The sequence below is a fragment of the Hypanus sabinus genome, unplaced genomic scaffold (genome assembly GCF_030144855.1).
Source record: "Hypanus sabinus isolate sHypSab1 unplaced genomic scaffold, sHypSab1.hap1 scaffold_634, whole genome shotgun sequence".
NCBI lineage: Eukaryota > Metazoa > Chordata > Chondrichthyes > Myliobatiformes > Dasyatidae > Hypanus > Hypanus sabinus.
In genome coordinates this window covers 41,173-61,599 of record NW_026781490.1, presented here as the reverse complement: position 1 = coordinate 61,599, position 20,427 = coordinate 41,173, and the positions used below count along the sequence as shown (strand labels likewise).

The following is a 20,427-nucleotide window of genomic DNA, read 5'->3' as shown; positions in this document are numbered from 1 at the left end:
CCTGCGGTCGTACTGTGACTGTTTCTTTAAGAGCGCCAGGGTGTAGAGGCGGGGCTATGACGTCAGTCACAGGCTGACAGCGCTGACTGTGGACGGAACCATCAGAGAGAGAGAGAGAGATCTGCAGACAGGCAGTCGGCCAGTCGAGAGAGAGAGGGAGAGGGAGAGGGAGAGGGAGAGAGAGAAACACAACGAATGTGTGTGGCTGTCACTTCGTATAATCCATAGGAGTGGATTGTGAAATATCTTGTGTTAACCCTTGCCTGGGAATGTTGTGTGGTAACCCCTGGAAGACGGTATTCCTGTGACAGGTCACTTTCGCTGATAACTCGTCTGTGGACGGATTCAGCGGATAAGAACTTCGACGGTGGTTGTTTTGAAGTAACGGCCTTTTCTCTACGTTTCACCCAGGATTACAAATATCTCTCTCCCATCATTTATTCCCTGTATTACTGAACTTTCCTACTTTACCATCTCAAGACTCTGAGCTTTGTTCCCTCAGGCTCGATAGTCTGGGAGTTATATTTACACATATATGCACATAACACTGGTAACTTTCCTTTATTTCGTTAAGTTACTATATTATCAGTCGATACTACTAAAGATAATGGTTTTAACCTCAAAACCAGACTCCAGTGTGAACTCTATTGCTGCTGGTTTGTTTCTAAAACGCTACAGTTTGTAACACAATTTTATAAAACTAGTTAGACCACAACTGGAGTGTTTCATACAGTTCTGGTCGCCCCCATTCTCGGAAGGATGTCGGGGCTTTGGAGAGGGCGCAGGAGAGGTTTACCAGGACACTGCCTGGATGAGAGGGCATGAGCTATAACGAGAGGCAGGACAAACTTGTGTTGTTTTCTCCAGAGCGGCGCAGGCTGGGGTGAGACTGGATGGATGTTTATAAGATTACGGGAGGAATAGATAGAGTGGACAGACGATATATTTTTCCTGGAGGTTGAAATGTCTAATACAGTTAAGGTGAGAGGAGATGTGAGCGGCGTTTGCGACTTTCCACAGAGTAGTGGGTAAACGGACATCTGTCTGGGGGTGAGAGACCAAAGCGGCCATGTGATCCCGTTTCCTGTTCACGTTTTCTGCAGATCTGCGGGTCACTGCTCTACCTATACGTGTAGCTTCATCTTTCCCCGTTCAGACAAGGCAGTGAGATCCGGATCTGTCACGTCCTCTCGTTGTGGTGGACATTATGGTTTTTTTTCAGCAATATTTTCAGCATGTTTCATTCCACTGTTTTTACCTGCTGAAGTGCTGCCGATGTTTCTGGGTGTCTGACCCACTTATGTGAGAATTTAGCTTTTTATAATTATCTGAGCTTCTCATAAATGTGTGCAGTTCAGTTAAGCTTCACTCCACTACTTCCAAAGCAACAACCCAGTCAGTCAAACAGTCGGCACAGTTAAAATAGTTTATTACATCTTTTTTTCATTTTGTACTATTTATATAATTTAACAATGTGATTTTATATTCTTATATTAAATCACAATTGTTAAAATCTATGGTTAAAAATTAGGTTCTACTTCTGAACGTATTTCATGATATATGCCGGTGCTATTAAACCTGATTCTGATATTAATATGGGAGACCCACCACTAGTCACCTGATCCCACTTACAGCAGATCGTAATGAGAGATTAAAGCCTTTTCTATTTATTTGCGTTCCTCAGAAAGAGAACTGTTCAGTTTCCTTCTGTGGTTCCAGAGCAGAAGCTCAGTCTGTCTAATATTTGCACACAATTAAAATGGGGAATTTGTTTATTATCATCATGTACTGAACGACAGTTCAAATCTTCCCTGACGTACCATCCACACAGATCGATACATTACAACGGTACATCGAGCTGGTATACGATAAAACAATAACTGTAACAAAGCATTATGGCTGCAGAGAAAGTGCAGTGCAGATAGACATATGGTGCAGGGTCACGTCGAGTTACATTGTGAGGTCGAGTCCATTTTATCATTCATTTGGCTTGTAACTGCAGACAGGAAGCCATCCTTCAGCTTGGTGTTACACAATTTAAGGCTTTTGTATCTCTTCCCCGATGGGGGAGCGGGTTTGCAGGAAGAATGTACAGATTATGAGGTTCTTTGTGTACATGCCCTGCTTTTCTGAGGGAGAGGAAGTGTAGGGAGAGTCCATGGATGGAGGCTTGTTTCTCTGATGTTCTCTGCTCTCCAAAGTTCTCTGCAGTTCCTTACAGTCATGGGCAGAGCAGTAGCCATACAAAGGCGTGAAGTATCGACAAGGAGCTCAGAGACCTCGGCCTTCACCCTGCCTTGTGTAGCTGGATCCTGGACTTCCTGTCAGATCGCCGGCAGGTGGTAAGAGTGGGCTCCATCTCCTGTCTCTCTGACCCTCAGGACACATACCCCACAGTGTTTTCTCTTTGGCCCTCTCCTTTACTCTCTGTGCACCTATAACTTGTGTTGCCACCCACAGCTCCAACCTGCTAATGAAATTGGCTGACAGCACTACATTGATTGGCCTAACCTCAAATAATAACTTTCAATCGATCAAATGCCTCCCGACAAGGTTCGGTCCAAACATACTTTTCACGCTTCTTCAGGAGATTGGTCAGAGAAAGAGCGATAGCAGCAAAGTTCTTACGATAATATCCATCCATTCCCAGAAACCTTCCAAGAGCCTTCTTATCAGTCAGAATAGGAACTTGAGAAATTGCCTGGACTTTTGCCCGAACAGGAGCCAACTTGCTTTGACCAACAACATAGCCAAGACAGGTCACAGTGGCATGGCCAAATTCACTCTTAGCTAACTGTAAGGTCGTCCTGAGAAAGCCTGTCAAACGGCTTCTCTACTGCAGAGATATGCTTTTCCCAAGTGTCACTCCCTGTGGCTAAGTCATCAATATAGGCATCTGTGTGTTCTAACCCTGGAATTACAGAATCAATCATTCTCTGGAATGATCCTGGAGCATTTTTCCTTCCAAAAGAGAAAACATTGTGTTCATACAACCCAGAAGGTGCCACAAATGCAGAAATTTCTCTACCTCTGTCCGTCAATGGAACACACCAATATCCTTTCAACGGTTCAATCTTTGTAAGAAATTTAGCTTTTCCAGCCTTATTGATGCAATCATCCTCCCTAGGGATAGGAGAGGATTCTGTTTTTGTTACTGCATTTACCTTCCCATAATCAGTGCAAAATCTAACACCACCATCAGGTTAAGGCACAATAACGCAGGGTGACTCCAATCTGATGCCAATGGACTAATAATACCATTTTCAGCATATATTCAATTCCTTGCTCAGCCAATTTACACTTTTCGACGTTCATGCAATATGGGTGTTGTTTGATCGGTTTGGCTTGACCAATATCTACATCATGTACTGCGACCGTGGTTTGCTTGGGAACATCGGGAAATAAATCTTTAAACATCAGGATTACTTCCTTCAGCTGTTGTTGTTGCTTTGGCTGCAGATGAGCCGACTTGTTTACAATGTTTTCTGGAACAACCAAATTCATTATCCTAACTGGGACCCTGTTTGACTTGTGAAAATTCTCAGACGAGTCAATTGTTTCATTCTCAGGGTTGCCAGATTCATATGTTTTGACAACAACACTCACAGATGGTGCCTGCTTGTCAAAATAAGGAGTTATTATATTTATGTGTACCACCTGTGTTAGTTTACGTTGGTCGGGTGTTTTAATAGTATTATTCAGATCATTAATTTGAGAAACTATTTCAAGCACCTTATCTCCGACCTGGTATTTTCTTTCTCAAGCTCACTTATCAAACCAACACTTCATTTTGTTTTGAGAGATCTTTAAGTTTTGTCTCACTGGACTACAGACTTGGTGTAGTTTATTCTTGAACTTCTAAACAAAGTCTAACAAGTTAACATGTACATCCCCATAAATCCACTGTTCCTTTAACAAGGACAAAGTTCCCCTCACTATAAATTTTAAAAAGGGTTCACCGAATGCAGGTATAGAGCAGAGTGGGGCCACTGGGGTGACCTGATTCGGTTTACCCACAACTTGACAAGTGCGACAGCTTCTGCAAAAGGTCACAACATTTTTCCTGAAATTAGGCCAGTAGAATTATTTCATAACTGTTTACAGTTTTATTCACTCCAAAATGTCGACCTAATGGCATACTGCGGGCCAAAGTTAAAATTTCAGCCATATAACTTTAGGAACTACAACTTGGTGAACAATTGCCCATTTCTCACTCGCTGGTATAGCAGATGGCCTCCACTTCCTCATTAACACTCCATCCTTGAGATAATACCCTACTGGCACTTTCTTAGTCTCATCATCTGAGACTGCTGTTTCTTTTAAAGCTTCAATCTCAGGGTCTCGGTTCTGTTCTGCTATAAACTCCTTCCTACACAGGGATAAATCTTTCTCATCAGACTTACGACCTGAAATTGAAACAATGAAGGCAGAAATTCCCTGACATCATAACATGAATCCCGATTTTGGCTATCATGGGTATCAGAATCATGCTGCACAGAACTGTCTGCATTGGCAGACTTTTTAGCCATACTTCGAGTTCCTGCGCAGGAAGCATAAATGTTAAAATCCCTCTGTGGGTCATCAATGGTTGTCTTAGTTGTCAACAGCACTGCAGGAACAATTTTAGGTCATTCCCTAACAGCAAACTAACATCTTCCAATGGTAAAATGGAGTATAATCCGATTTTAACAGGTCACAAAACCAACCCTGACAGTAAAGTTTCCTTGTACAACAGCACAGAAACCATGCCACCCCCAATGCCTTTAATAAGATTTACCTCACCAGTGTTAAGTCTCATCACCAAACTTTAGAACGCTGTCTAATATAAGTGACTGAGAATCACCAGTAACTTGAAGAATTTTCACTGGTTCTTGGGTTCACCCTTCCTTTACTAATACAAACCCATTTAACATAAAGTGATCAAATCCTTCTTAATTTGGACAGAACTCTCAGTCCATAACTGAGCCTCAACAGAATGTTCAGAACCCTGTGGGTTTACTGGTGCTTCAACAGACTGATCACAGGTATTCGGGACTGACACCTTTTCCTTTTTCTTCTTCAGGACAGAACAATTAGCCATCATATGACCAGCTTTCTTACAATAGTAACAAGCAAGACCAGAATATTTCTCTTTCAACTGCTTCCCTTCATCCTTACGCTTGTCACTAGTCCCAGCTGTAACTTCTGGTTTACCCTGGCGATCCCTGCTACTCTTTTGGAATCTGTTATTCTGGGTAAACTTAACCTTATGAGTTAAAGCAAACTCATCTGCTAATCTAGCAGACTCCTGCAAAGTGGCAGCATCCTTTTCATCTAAATATGTCTTTATGTCATCAGGGACAAACTTTATGAATTCTTCAATTAAAACTAACTCTTTCAAGCTATTAAAATCATCATATATTTATCATCATCATATATATCATCATATATGTGCACCAGCGATCAAAACACACAGACTTCTCATAAGCAAATTACAGATGTCCGGTTCACAGATTTCCACAAATTTCTAAACTTTTGCCTGTATGATTCTGGGACCAACTCGTAAGCTTTGAGCACAGCCTCTTTCACTATGACATAATCATCTGCTCAATCAACTGACAAAACAGAATAGGCTTGCTAAGCCTCCCCCTTAATTACACTTTGTAAGAGAACCAACCCTCTTTTGGCCACTTTAAATTCTAAGCAACCTTCTCAAAATGCTGTAAGTATTTATCAACCTCTGTCTCATCAAATGGAGGTACCAATTTAATTTACTAAATGGCCTCAAACTTATCACCAGAGTCTAACGCTAGACCACTTTGCTGCAACCACTATCTTTTCCAGCTCGAATACCTCTGTCTTTCTGCTTCCTCCCTCTGTTTTTCTGCCTCCTCTCTGATTTTCTGCCTCGATAGCCTCAAATTGCCTCTGCCTTTCCGCAGCCTCCATCTTTAATTTTTCTCACTCGTACTGGAGCTCAAGCTCACGAGGTTCACTTACAGGAAACACCTCCAACTCCTCCACTTTAAACACACTCTCAGATATATAATGTTCAGCTGTCACCCTCTGCATCTGTGCCCTCCTCATTGTCAATTTCAACATAACAAGTTTTATCCTTCTAGCAAGACTCAACAACTCAATCCGTCTGGCATCCTCTAATGCCTCAGAGGTTGCCGCTTCCAAACAATAATCAGCTTCCGCTGCTGATTTTCCACACACAAATAAATCAAAAGGGACTTCCCCAATGAAATCGATAATTAATGACTATGCCCCCATAGATGTTCATATCCCAGATGAAGGCCCCAATTTTGTTATGAATTGTAAAGCTTTTGAAATGAATCAGCACCAATAGACTACACCTGAAACAACACACACACAAAATGCTGGTGGAACACAGCAGGCCAGGCAGCATCTATAAGGAGAAGCACTGTCGACATTTCAAGCCGAGACCCTTCGTCAGGACTGCCTGGAGTCTGGAGTCTTGAGATGGTAAATTATGAAAGTTCAGTTCCACCACGGAATAACTGATGAGAGAGATATTTGTAATCTAGGGTAAATGTAAAGGGAAGGCAATTATGTCGAATTCCACAGGTTCCATGGTGGTAAAACAAGAGAACAGTCACTGCAGATTTTATCTGTCATCCTTCCAAATCCACATACTAATTACCACCCAAAGTGACTTGTCACAAGGGGTATCATCTTCAAATGAATTACCACACCACACCCAGGCAAGGGTTAACACATCAGTGGTCTTCATAGGATACCCCAAATCAGATCCACTCATACGGATCAGACAACGTGACAACCACACATTTGAGTACGCTGAATCGATAATTAACCCACTTTTGTGGGCATAGGGAAATTCCAAACAGTGACCTTTGGGACCTATTTCCCTTGTATAGATCCTTCCATTTTTCCTCCTTCATCTCTGTCTGACTCTGAGTGTCTGTGTCCTCAGTTAAAACTAAACAAGCTGGGAGTGATGTAAACAAGCTGCAAGTCAGACTGATTCACCTTCTTAATCTCTCTCTCTTAAAATGACAGTCCACAGCAAACAAAACCTAGGGATTCATAACAACTGACTGGTGTGCCAGTAGTTGGGGTGACTGAGTGAATCCTATCCCACATTCTCAGCAGGTAAATGGCTCCTCTCCAGTGTGAACTCGCTGATGTCTCTGTAGTGTGGAAGAGCGACTGAATCTCTTCCCACATTCTGAGCAGGTGAATGGCCTCTCTCCAGTGTGAGCTCGCTGATGTTCCAGTAATCTGAATGACTCAGTGAATCTCTTCCCACAGACGAAGCAGATGAATGGCTTCTCCCCAGTGTGAACTCGCTGATGACTCTGTAGGTCGGAGGAGCGAGTGAATCTCTTCCCACATTCTGAGCAGGGGAACGGCTTATCCCCAGTGTGAACTCGCTGGTGTTCCAGAAGGTGGGATGACAGAGTGAACCGCTTCCCACATTCTGTGCAATTGAATGGCTTCTCACCAGTGTGAACACGCTCATGTCTCAGTAGGGTGGAAGATTGAGTGAATCCCTTCCCACATTCTGAGCAGGTGAACGGCTTCTCCCCAGTGTGAATTTGTTGATGACTCTGCAGGTGGGATAAATGAGTGAATCTGCTCCCACAGTCTGAGCAGGTGAATGGCCTCTCCCCAGTGTGAACTCGCAGATGACTCTGTACTTGGGATAACTGCGTAAAACTCTTCCCACATTCTGAACAGGTGAACGGCTTCTCCCCAGTGTGAAGTCGCTGATGACTCTGTAGGGTGGATGAATCAGTAAATCCTTTCCCACATTCTGAGCAGGTGAATGGCTTTGCCCCAGTGTGAACTCGATGATGTCTCAGTAGGCTGGATAACACACAGAATCCCTTTCCACATTCTGAGCAGATGAACGGCTTCTCCCCAGTGTGAACTCGCTGATGTCTCAGTAGGCTGTATAACTCACTGAATCCTTTCCCACATTCTGAGCAGGTGAACGGCTTCTCCCCAGTGTGAACTCGCTGATGTACCAGTAGGTTGGATAACTCACTGAATCCTTTCCCACATTCTGAGCAGGTGAATGGCTTCTCCCCAGTGTGAACTCGCTGATGTACCAGTAGGTTGGATAACTCACTGAATCCCTTCCCACAGACTGAACAGGTGAATGGCTTCTCCCCAGTGTGAACTCGCTGGTGTCTCTGTAGGTTGGATGTCTGAGTGAATCCCTTCCCACAGACTGAACAGGTGAATGGCTTCTCCCCAGTGTGAACTTGCTGGTGAGCCATTAGGTCAAATGACTGAGTGAATCCTTTCCCAGAAATTCAACAGATCACCAGCCTCTGCCTGGTGTGGTGTGAACTGACTGGTGTGTCCACAGGTCCAATTGAATCCTTTCTCACACACAGAACAGATGAATGGCCTTGCCCAGTGTGAACTTGCTGATGTACCTTCAATTGCGATGACTGAATAAATCCCTCCCCACAGTCTGAGCAGGAACGATGGTCGAGTGAATCCCTCCCCACAGTCTGAGTAGGAAGGATATTCGATTGAATCCCTTGCTCCACTTCTTAAATATCCAGACAGAGACAGCAAAACTGGCGTGCTGTGTTTGAGATTCCCGGTGACAAATTCCTTCTCATTTTTATCCTGTGAAAAGATTTACAAAGTCCATCAATGGATTTAGGACCACATTTCAGATGAGATTACTTGAGTTGCCAAGGTTTGATCTGGTATCACACTGTTACAGTGATGTTCAACCCAAGTTGGACAGAGAAATCATCTCCTGACTGGGCAGAGTGCTGGAACCTGGAATGACCATCAATTCCCTGATACTCTTCCTGTCTCTATAAGAATGGGGCATTTCTGCCGCCTCCAATCTGTGACCTGGCTCATTTTGACTCTCTCCGTTGGTATTATTCCCTGTTCCTGTTGAGCAGTATGGGTGCCTGGCGCCACAGTAACTGAAACAGTCTCACGCAAATTGTCTTTGTGGATGTGCACCTGGGATTTTCTTTTATGTATTATTAACTTAAAGTGCCACAGTTTTAACACCATATAAAAAAATTTATGCTGAGATGAATGGTTGGTCCGCACAGCTGTTAAAAGGGGTTAGAGTAAATTTTTGTAATATTTCAGGTTCTTGTAGAAAATTACAACACAGAAACAGGTCCTTTGGGCCATCTAGTCTGTGCTGAACTATTTAAACTGCCACTCCCACACCCCTACCATCCAGGTACCTACACGAACCTCTTAAATGTTGAAATCGAGCTCGCATGCACCACTTGGGATGGCTGCTCATTCCAAACCTAGATGACCATCTGTGTGAAGAAGATTCCCCTCATGTTCCCCTTAACATTTCACCTTTCACCCTTAACCCCTGGCCACTGGTTGAAGTCCTACACAATCTCAGTGGAGAAAGCCAGCTTGCATTTACACTATCTATGCCCCTCTACCGCAATCAAATCTCACCTCGATCTTCCACATTCCAAGGAATGAAGTCCTGACCTGTTCAATCTTTCCTTATAACCCAAGTACTCCAAACTTGGCAAAATCCTTGTGAATTTTCTCTGAAATCTCTGAAACTCTTTTAAATCTTTCCTGTAGGTAGGTGACCAAAACAGCACACAACACTCCAAATTAGGCCTCTTTTACAAGTCAACATAATATCCATCTATTGTCAGTATTTGGTTCATGAAAGCCAATGGGCTAAAATCTTTCTTTCCATCACTATCTAACTGTGATACCACTTTCAGTGAATTAAGGACTTGTATTCCCAGGTCCCTTTGTTCTACAACACTCCTCCGTGCCCGACCAATCACTGTGAAAGACCTCCCTTGGTAGGTCAAACCAAAGTGCAACAACTCACACTGGTCTGAATTAAATTCCATTTTCCATTTCTCAAACCATTTTCCCAGGGGGTCCAGATTGCACTGCAAGCCATGATAGTCTTCCTCGCTGTCCACAACACCACCAGTCTTGGTGGTCATAAATCTGCTAATCCAGTTAACCACACTATCATCCAGATTACTGATATAGATGACAAACAACAACAGACCCAGCACTGATCCCTGTGGTAACCACTAGTAACAGGACTCCAGTCAGAGAGGCAACATCTGCTACCACACTCTGGCTTCTGCCAAAGACAGTGTCTCATCCAATTTACTATCTCATCTAGAATGCTGAGTGACTGAACCTTCTTGACCAACCTCCCATATGAGACTGTGTCAAGTGCCTTGCTAACGTCCATGTAGACAACATCCACTGCCTTGTCTTCAACCACTTTCCTGATAACTTCCTCAAGAGACTCTGTAAGACTGGTTAGACATGACCTACCATGCACAAAGCCATGCTGTCTATCCTTAATCAGTCCACATCTATCCAAATACTTATATTTCCGGTTCTTGCACATACGTTCCAGTAATTTTCCCACTATTCACTACTAGTCACCACTCCGTTGGTTTGGAGATTTCCCTTGAATTTCATAGAATGATAGAAATCTATAGCACATTACAGACCCTTTGGCCCACAGTGCTGTGCCGACTATGTAACTTACTCTAGAAGCTGCCTGGAGTTTCCCTAGCGCATAGTCCTCTATTTTTCTGAGCTCCATGTAACTATCTAAGAGAGTGTTAAAAGTCCCTGTTGTATCTGCCTCGACAACCGCTGCTGGCAGTGCATTTGACACATCCAACACTCTCTGTGTAAAAAACCTACCCCTGACATCCCCTCCGCATGTATTTCCAAGCACCTTAAAACTATGCCCCATCCTGTTAGCCATCTTAACGCTGGGGAAAAATCCTCTGGCTATCCACACACTCAAAGCCCCTCATCATCTTATACACCTAAAAAAGGCTCCAAACATAAACAAGGAAATTATACATTGCTCTGAGGATTTGTCAGAAGTAAACAAAATTATGAGGGTATAGATAGGGTAAATGCAAGCAGCTTTTTCCACTGAGGTTGGGTGGGACGACAACCAGAGGTCATGGGTAAGTGGGGAAGGTGAAAATTTAATGGGAACATTTGGAAAAGTTCTTTGCTGAAATGGTCGTGAGAGTGCAGATTGAGATGTCAGCACTAGTGGTGAATATGAGCTCGATTTCACCATTAAGAGAAGTTTGACAGGTACCTGGATGGTAGGGGTATGGAGGGTGATGATCCCAGTGCAGGTAGTTGCAGGTAGCTTAAATGTTTTTGTGGCATTGACTAAATGGGCCAAATAGCCTGTTTCTCCACTGAACTTCTCCATGTTTCTGCGACAGAGAAGCTGGCCAAACTTGTTTGGAAGGGAAAAGGTCGGAGTGACAATGGAGCAGCAATGGCTGGAGTTTCTGGGAGCAATTCGAGAGCTGAGTAATCGATACATCCCAAAGACGTGGAAGCATTGGAATGGCAGCAGGGCACAACGTGCGTTAAATGAGAATCCAAAACCAACATAAAAGCAGAGCAGAGGGCAAACAAAAGAGCAAAAGACCATTAGGAAGCTTTTAGAATCCAACAGAAGACAACTAAAGGAAAGTCAGATGAGTTCAGGAGTGGAATTATGAAATGGTTGTCATTAATGAGTTTTGGTTGCACCCAACAGTCCGCGGCATTTAGAGGAATGAGATATGCAGGGCCTCAATATCTCTTGAAAACCAAGATTCCCTGCACTAGTTACCATTCAACTTTTATTTTGTCAGACACATACAAACTCTACACCCTTAAAATTTCACTTCTGAAGAACTCCCACTTACCAAGTTCTCCTTTGCTAAAAAACATCCTGTCCCAATCCACACTTGTCAAATCCTTGCAAATATCATAAAAATTGGCCTTTCTCCAATTTAGAATCTCAAGAGAGGTCCAGGCCTCTGCTTTTCTGTATTTACTTGGAATCTCATGATCAGTAGATACAAAGTGTTCCCATACACTAATTTCTGTCACTCGCCCTAGATCACTTCCCAATAGCTTATTGCACACTTCTACATAGGGAATTTTACATACTGATTAAGGTAGATTTGATAAGCCCTACCCCATCTAGTCCTTTTACAGCCTAGGATTCCAGTCAATAAACGGAAAGTTAAAATCACTCACTTTATCAACCTTTGTTTCTTGGCATAGTCCGCAATCTCTCTACAGATTTGTTCCTTGAAATCCCTCAGACTGTTGGGCGCAAGCAAGTCCAAGTAATGGCTACAATATCATAATTTCATGTCCTGAGGTCTGAATGACATCTGTTTGGTGTCAAAAAAACAACCTTGCCCTCAATGTCACTGAAACAAAGGAGCTGGCTGTAGACGACAGGAGAAATGGAGACAGGCTGACCCAGGATCTGGGGTTGAGAGGGTGAACAGCTTTAAGTTCCCTGGCACACACAACACCGAGGATCTCACCTGGTCTGTACATACTGGCTGTGTGGTGAAAAAGGCACAACAGCACCACTTTCACCGCAGGCGGTTCAGGAAGTGTGGGACGGGGCCCCAAATACTAACAACTTTCCACAGGGGCACAATTGAGAGCATCCTGACTGGCTGCATCACTGCCTGGTATGGGTGCTGTACTTCACTCAGTTGCAGGACCCTGCAGAGAGTGGTACGGACAGCCCAGCGCATATGTAGATGTGAACTTCTCACTATTTAGGACATTGACAAAAACAGGTGTGTAAAAAGGGCCACTGTGTAAAAAGGATCATTGGGGACCAGAGCCACCCCAACCACAAACTGTTCCAGCTGCTACCATCTGGGAAACGGTACCACAGCCTGAAAGCCTGGATCAAAAGGCCTAGGGACAGCTTCTTCCACCAGGCCATCTGATTGATTAATTCATGCTGATACAATTGTACTTTTATTTATCCTGACTGTCCTGTTGTACATACTATTTATTATAAACTATTAAAAAATTTAACATTGCACATTTAGACAGAGACATAACATAAAGATTTCTACAACTCATGTATGAAGAATGTAAATAATAAAGTCAATTCGATTCAATTCAACCTCTCCACTATCTGTTCTGTCATTCTGGCTCCAATCCTCCCTGCAACTTTAGTTTAACCACCCACCCCACAGGGGAGCACCAGCAAGCCTTGCCAATAGGATACTCATCCCTTTCTAGTTCTGTTCCACTAACTAACAAATCCCCTATCACCCCTTTGACTTTCCTCTGCCAGGTAATTCCCCCCAACAGTTTCTAAAGTGTCCACCTGTTGTTGTGTGGGATGGCAACAAGAGTACTCGGCGATGGCTATTTAACCTCATTCCCCTTCCTGACTCTCACCCAGTTTCCTGTGTCCTGCACCTTGGGTGCAACTCACCTCTCTGCACGTCATACCTATCACACCCCCTGACGCTTGGATGATGCGGAATTCATCCATTACCTACTCCAACTCCTTAAAGTGCAGCTGGATATACACCTTCTACGTGAGGGCGTCAGGGACACTGGAGGTCTCCCCGCCTTCCCACCAATATCCCCTCTAATTTGTAATGACCAGTGTGTGCAAAACCTTGTACTGTACAATTTTTACCCAGTGACAACAACATGTGCAAACTGAATTTCATATAGAGAGGTATTCATTTCAACAGCGAGCAAGTCACTGTCAGTAAGATCTTTAATCTCCTCTGGTTGAGTCTTGATTGAGTTCATCTGCACTCTCACACAACCTATGTAACAGGTTAATGAAGGATTTACTCGCCACAGCTTCTGCAAACCACCTATTTGTGATTTTCTTGCTAAATGATGCTTTCAATTTCAGATTTCCAAATATCACTCCACTTCTTCCCACTAGAAAATTCTCCAGCAACTCTTGCATCACCACAACACACACAGTATTGTACATAAATATTTCCCCTGAAGTCTCACCCAGGTGACTGACAGTGGTGAACTCAGTGATGGTAATGCCAAGGAATACTGCCTTTAAGGGCAGTAGTCTGTCTCCCTGGAGTCTGGCACATTTGTGATGTGAAAGCTACTTGTTGCCCAGGGCAAAGGTGTTTGATATCATTACGTAGCCAGTTCTCACTGGTAGAAAAATGCAGACCGAGAGGAGGTAGAACAAGCAACAGACACAAAATGCTGGAGGAACTCAGCAGGCCAGGCATTATCTATGGAAAAGAGTACTAATGCTGAATTCCTCCAGCAATTTGTGTGTGTAGCTTGGATTTCCAGCATCTGCAGATTTCCTCTTTGTGATTGGAGGTAGATCAAAGATGATTTTCTCAACTGGTGATGTAAAAGATTTTAGAGCCATAGAATAGAACACGACAGCACAGTACAGGCCCTTCAGCCCTCCATGTTGTGCCAACCCATATAAACCTTAAAAAAAAGAACTAAACCCACACTACCCAGTAACCCTCCATTTTTCTTTCATCCATGTGCCTGTCCAAGAGGCTGTTAAATACCCCTAATGTTTTAGCCTCCACCATCACCCCTGGCAAGTCATTCCAGTCACTCACAACACTCTGTGTAAAAAAAAACTTACCCCTGATGTCTCCCCTAAACTTCCCTCCCTTAATTTTATACATATGACCTCTGGTGTTTGCTGTTGGTGCCCTGGGAAACGGGTACTGACTATCCACCCTGTCTATGCCTCTCGTAATCTTTTAGCCCTCTATCAAGCTCTAGACCTTTCATATTATTTCACATTTCATAAAGATTGAAACAGAATAGGCTGAAACACAATGTTCAAAAGTGCTGGTGTTCAATCCACTTGGTGCATTGACTCATTACATTTTTTGGGTGTATGTTTGTCAGAAACACATCCAACAGATTTCCCATCAGAAGTGCAGGTAAATTCTGGACCTGATTTCAATGAACCACTGAGCACTCTGAAAAAAAGGTGCGGCAGAGGCCGATTTCTCCCTTGTGCTTTTATTTTCAGTGTGAACTATGTCACATTGATGGTGATTAATGATCATTACTTTCAGGCGACAGCCCTCCAAACATGTGACCAACCACAGTAAAACTTAGTGAACCTGCCATGGTTGGGTCTTGGGTGTCGGACCAGCAGATTTTCTGTATTATTAGATGTTCTCATATTAATGCATCATACCTCACTTCCAAATCACTGTTTTTAGACATCACATTACAGAATGATGTGTTCCACATAACCTCCAAGTTTAAAAGAAGCTCAGAAAATAAGGTTAAAGTAAGTTTCAAAGTCATCTGGGAAACAGAAACGTGCAAGTTTAAAGGGAGCAGAGATACCTGACTGACCTGCTTGAGGTGTTGAGCTACCTAAAATGCATTCTTGAATGTATAGTGTAGATTTAAAGCATTAATTGGATTTAAATGATTTCATTAAATTAACATTATCTTGGATCTCTTAATCCTAATTCACAAGTTTAACGTAGGATTAACCCTTCTGCATTTGGATAACTACAATCTTTGTTCTTTTTTTTGAAAAATGCAGTCACATGATAACACTATTCAAACTTCAGACCAAAAGTCTTTTTTTTCCCCACTTCTATTTTTTCCCAGGAAAAAAATACTATAAACTTTTTGCTATTTAAAATTGGTAACATTTGTCAATTCATGCTGTTGTTTAAAATTAAATTGCTTAACTCCCTGAAGCAAACTTGTAAGTTCACGAGCTAATAAAGAATTGAACAAAGAGGATTGTATATTTTACGCACAAAGCAGCATAATGTCAATGCTCCTACATCATAAATTGGGAGACGAATGTACACATCCCAACCTTATTAGGTATTTGTACTCAATTTTTCCCACAGATGGTGAACTGCTAATCTTGGCTGGTTCACCAGGCATAGCATGGAGTAGATTTGAAGGGAGGTGGGGTGGTTTGTGTATTTGCGGCAGTGCTGGGAGGAAAAATCAGCATGAATGATGAATGTCTTTAATGTCCCTTCCTATAAAATACTCTACAAATGTTTCACACTTATTTGACCTTGAGCTTTTTTTTTCAAACATTAATACACTTTAGTCAGGATTACTTAGAATTTCAACATCTCTTTTCCAGCAAAAATAATAAGTGGGAAGGTGTATAATTTAAAGATCCTATATATTCGGTTTAATCTACCCCATTCTAATGAAATGTTTATTCAGTTATTCATGCTATTGACAAGGCTCTGAATAAACCAAATGAGGACCAATAGGTGTGGTCCATTCTTACAACCAGTTCAATGGCATAATTTTAAACTCACTTCTCCACGTCTTCACATTTAGGAGCAGAATCACAAGAAGAGGTGGCAAATGACCAGGGAAAGCTTCACACAGAATCACAGAACAATTTTATAAAATTATTGTTGGCATGAAAGGAGATCATCAACCAGAACTATCCTCTCAACTCCAATCCTTTTCTCTTGCCCTGCATCACTCAAAAATTCCCTCTCATTTCCTTTCCAATGCTATTTGAAAGTACCATCTTAGTCTTTGACAGTACTGTCCTGTGGATATCCAGTAACTGTGCTCTGGAAGTCCAATCCACAGTAGAATCTTTGCTAATCTACAATGCTAGCACTGCACCTCACCATACTTTATGTCCGGTAACTTAACCAAGATTCCGGTTTTCTAATCACAGAAAAGAGTAGGTACTAATTTAAAACAAAGGCTAAGGTTTAAACTTTCATCTTATGCTGATGATCATCTAATGTTATACTGCTTTTCCATATATATATAAGATAGATAGATAGATAGATAAATAAATAAGGAATGACAGATAAGGTTGTGGCCTAAGGTAGAAGGAGTCAATTTTAGAAAATCTAGCACATCTATTTTTCAACATAGTCCACTCCTACATTTACACACTTAGTCCAGCGGTCGTGTAACATACGAATCTTGGACCTCCAGAGAGTGTCCACAGACGGGTTTTGTTCCCTTTCTCCGAGTTCCTAATCCTTGCATTTAGATAGCTGGAGCTCTGCTCTGTCTGAGAATCCATCGGTTCCCATTCCCTCATCAGCCGGGAGCTCCCCGGGGCCCGTGTACGGATCGTGGGGCTGAGAGAGAGGGAAGAGGGCAGGACTGTCCCGGGGTTGCTGCCCACGGTCTCCGAAATTCAGAGGAATTATCCCGAAGTCGGTGTTTAAGATAAAAACACGGAGAATCGCTCTTACCTGCAACCGACATTTTCCAGGCCTCGTGTGCTGCGCGCATGCGTGATACTCGGGGACGTTGTCAGCCTGACGCCTGCGCAGTTCATCAGTGCTTCAGTGCCTGATAAGAATTATTCGCGCAGGGCCTTAAGGGTAATAACGGTGCCATTAAGCAGTTCTTGAAGCACCGGTTCAATGTCCATATCTCATTTTTTTTCGGGTATATAGAAAAAATCTGCAGCTTTTTTAACGCAGGAAGCGGCTCACATAAACAATATAATATCAACGTGTATTTAATGCCAAGGTAAAATGTGGATATAAAACGCAAGAGATTCTGCAGTGGCTGGACATACAGAGACGCACACACACAAAATGCTGGAGGAGCTCTGCAGTTCAGGTAGCAACTAAGCAGCGGAGTCCACAGTCTGGGCATGCTGAAGAGGATCGGTCTAAAAGTTGTTTATTTATTCCTTTCCACAATTGCTGCCTGATCTTTTGATTTCCACTAGTATTTTGCAGAAACTAACCATCTTTTTTTTTCGGTCAACCAGTTTCCAAATTTTTCTGATCTTCCTTTTGTAGCCATATCCTGCTGGTCTGATTCCGCCTCCTCCTCGTAAACTCTAGACCCCATCTCTCTCTGGAGCCCCAAAGCCTGACTCAGGCTGGCAACTCTTTGGTTTCTGACTCTGCACCATCGAAGATTCACTCGCTGGTCTGCTGTCAGACTTTAGAGGTGCACTGTGTTACGAGACCGCAGATTCGTTTACTGTGAGTGTCGCTTTAAGTGCTTGACTGAGGCGGGTCTGTGACGTCACACAGGCGCTGCGGCAGAGACAAAGAGACAGAGGGGGGAGGAGAGAGGGAGGAGAGGGAGGGGTGAGAGAGATAGAGGGAGAAGAAGAGAGAAAGAGTGAGAGAGACTTCAGCTTGTCACTGCTATGCCCAAAAGATTGGGTTGATCATCGGCACGCAGTGCACAACGGATGTGTGTGGCTGTCACTTCGTATAATCCATAGGAGTGGGGTTTGGAATATCTTGTGTTAACCTTTGCCTGGGTATGTTGTGTGGTAATCCCTGGAAGACGGTATTCCTGTGACAGGTCACTTTCGCCGATAACTCGAATGTGGACGGATTCAACGGATAAGAACTTCGTCGACGGTTATTTTGATGTAACGGCCTTTTCTCTACGTTTCACCCTGGATTACAAATATCTCTCTCCCATCATTTATTCCGTGGATTACTGAACTTTCCTACTTTACCATCTCAAGACTCTGAGCTTTGTTCCCTCAGGCTCGATAGTTTGGGAGTTATATTTACACATCTATAACACTGCTAACTTTGCTTTATTTCATTAAATTAGTAGATACTAATAAAGAGAATGGGTTTAACATCAAATCCAGACTCCAGTGTGAACTCTGTTGCTGCTGGTTCGTTTCTAAAACGTTACAGTTCGTAACACAGTTTTATAAAACTAGTTAGACCACATCTGGAGTGTTTCATACAGTTCTGGCCGCCCCCATTCTCGGAAGGATGTCGGGGCTTTGGAGAGGGCGCAGAAGAGGTTTACCAGGACACTTTTGTAAATGGTTCTATTACCGGTATCTATAACTTGTTGATTGATTCTAGACAAGACTTCTTTGATAAAATAAAAAGAGCTTGGGTGGATGACGTAAATTGTCAGATTTCTGATGATAGATGGAATAGAATTCTTAAACGGGTTAATAAATCATCTTTCTGTGCTCGCCATTCTCTTCTACAATTTAAAGTGGTTCATAAAGCTTAAGATTCTGAACAGAAGCTCTCCAGTTTTTACCCGACTGTTTCTCCACTTTGTAATAAATGCAACACTGCTGATGCCTCTTTAATTTATATGATTTGGTTTGGCCCTACAATTGAAAAGTTTTGGTGGGAAGTATTCCATACCTTTTCACAACTTTTTTGGGTCCAATTTGACCCAAACCCCCTTACTGCCTTGCTTGGTATACCTATCTTTTTAACTAAAATTTTTTTCGATCAAATTGACTCTCTTATTTCTTCCTTTATTTGGAACAATGAGACCACGAATTAATAAGTATAATTTACAAAGATCTGCAAAAGATGGTGAACTTGCACTTCCTAATTTAAGACTGTATTATTGGGCTGTGAATATTAGACATTTATGAGTTTGGTTATATTGGCTTGATATTAAAACAAAAATCATTATGAGTTGATTTGGAATTAAAAGCTGTTAAACAATTTCATTTAACTTCAATATTAGCAGCTCCATTACCTTTACAGCTCTCCAAAATTCCAAATTTAAATCGTTACCCGGTTATTAAACTACTCTTATCGATTTGGGTTCAGTTTCGTTATTTTTTTAAATTTGAAACAATTTAGTTGTCTAGTTTTTTATATCGAAACTTTTCATTTAAACCTTCAATAACTGACCCCATTTTTCTCCTATGGAACAATAAAGGGATCCATTCTTTTACAGATTTATTTTGTGATGGTCGATTGATGACCTTTGAAGGGCTAATTGACAAAATTTCTCTCGCTCATACACATTTTTTGGAATATGTTCAGTTTCGACATTTTTTACAACAATGCTTACCTAAGTTTCCATATTTACAAGAATCTGATTTGTTAGATAACATTTTGAAATTGAATCCCTTAGAGAAAGTTTCCATTGGCAGAATGTATAACTTATTTTTATTACAAATGAGAACATATCACTATAGATTAAACAATATTGGGAGAGAGAACTTAATATGACCTTTGTTAATGAAGATTGGCTTCGAGTTTTGAAAAACGGAAATTGTTCTTCTATATGTGCCAACCATTGTTTAATTCAATTTAAAATTGTTCACCGTTATTATTTAACAAAGGAGAGACTATCTAAAATATTTCCTCGTATAGACAAATACTGTGATATATATAAAACTGAAGTAGCTACTTTGTCACATATGTTCTGGCATGTTCATCATTAAAATCGTTTTGGAAATCTTTATTTCCAACAAAATCTAAAGCTCTGAAAATGAATTTACAACCTGACAGGTTGACTGTTCTATTTGGTATAGTTCCACATCATATTCAGGGTATTTCATCTCCAGATCAACATGTAATTGCATTGGTTACACTATTGACAAGAAGGGCTATTTTATTAAAACACAAAGATACTTCTTCCCTTGAATTAATTGAATGGTTTTCTCAAGGAATCTTATGTCTTATTTTGAAAAAAATTAGGAGAACTTTTGATCCTCGATTCGATTTTGAGAGAAGATAGTGTTCTTTGCCAAATATTATCATTTAATTTGAACTATGCTATATGGTTTCCTTCCAATTTTATTTTTTTATAAATATGAAATGGCGGTTGATGATTCTATTTTTATATTTAGATGATGGTTAAACGTTTTGCTCCGGGGGGTTGATTCCTAATGGGTTTTTCCCTTTTTTG

At 41.9% G+C, this 20,427-nt stretch overlaps 1 pseudogene; it reads right to left on the bottom strand.

The window, feature by feature from the left end:
* Window positions 1-1,266: 1,266 nt before the first annotated feature.
* Window positions 1,267-20,427, bottom strand: part of LOC132389710 (zinc finger protein 850-like) — a 54,115-nt pseudogene continuing 34,954 nt past the window's right edge.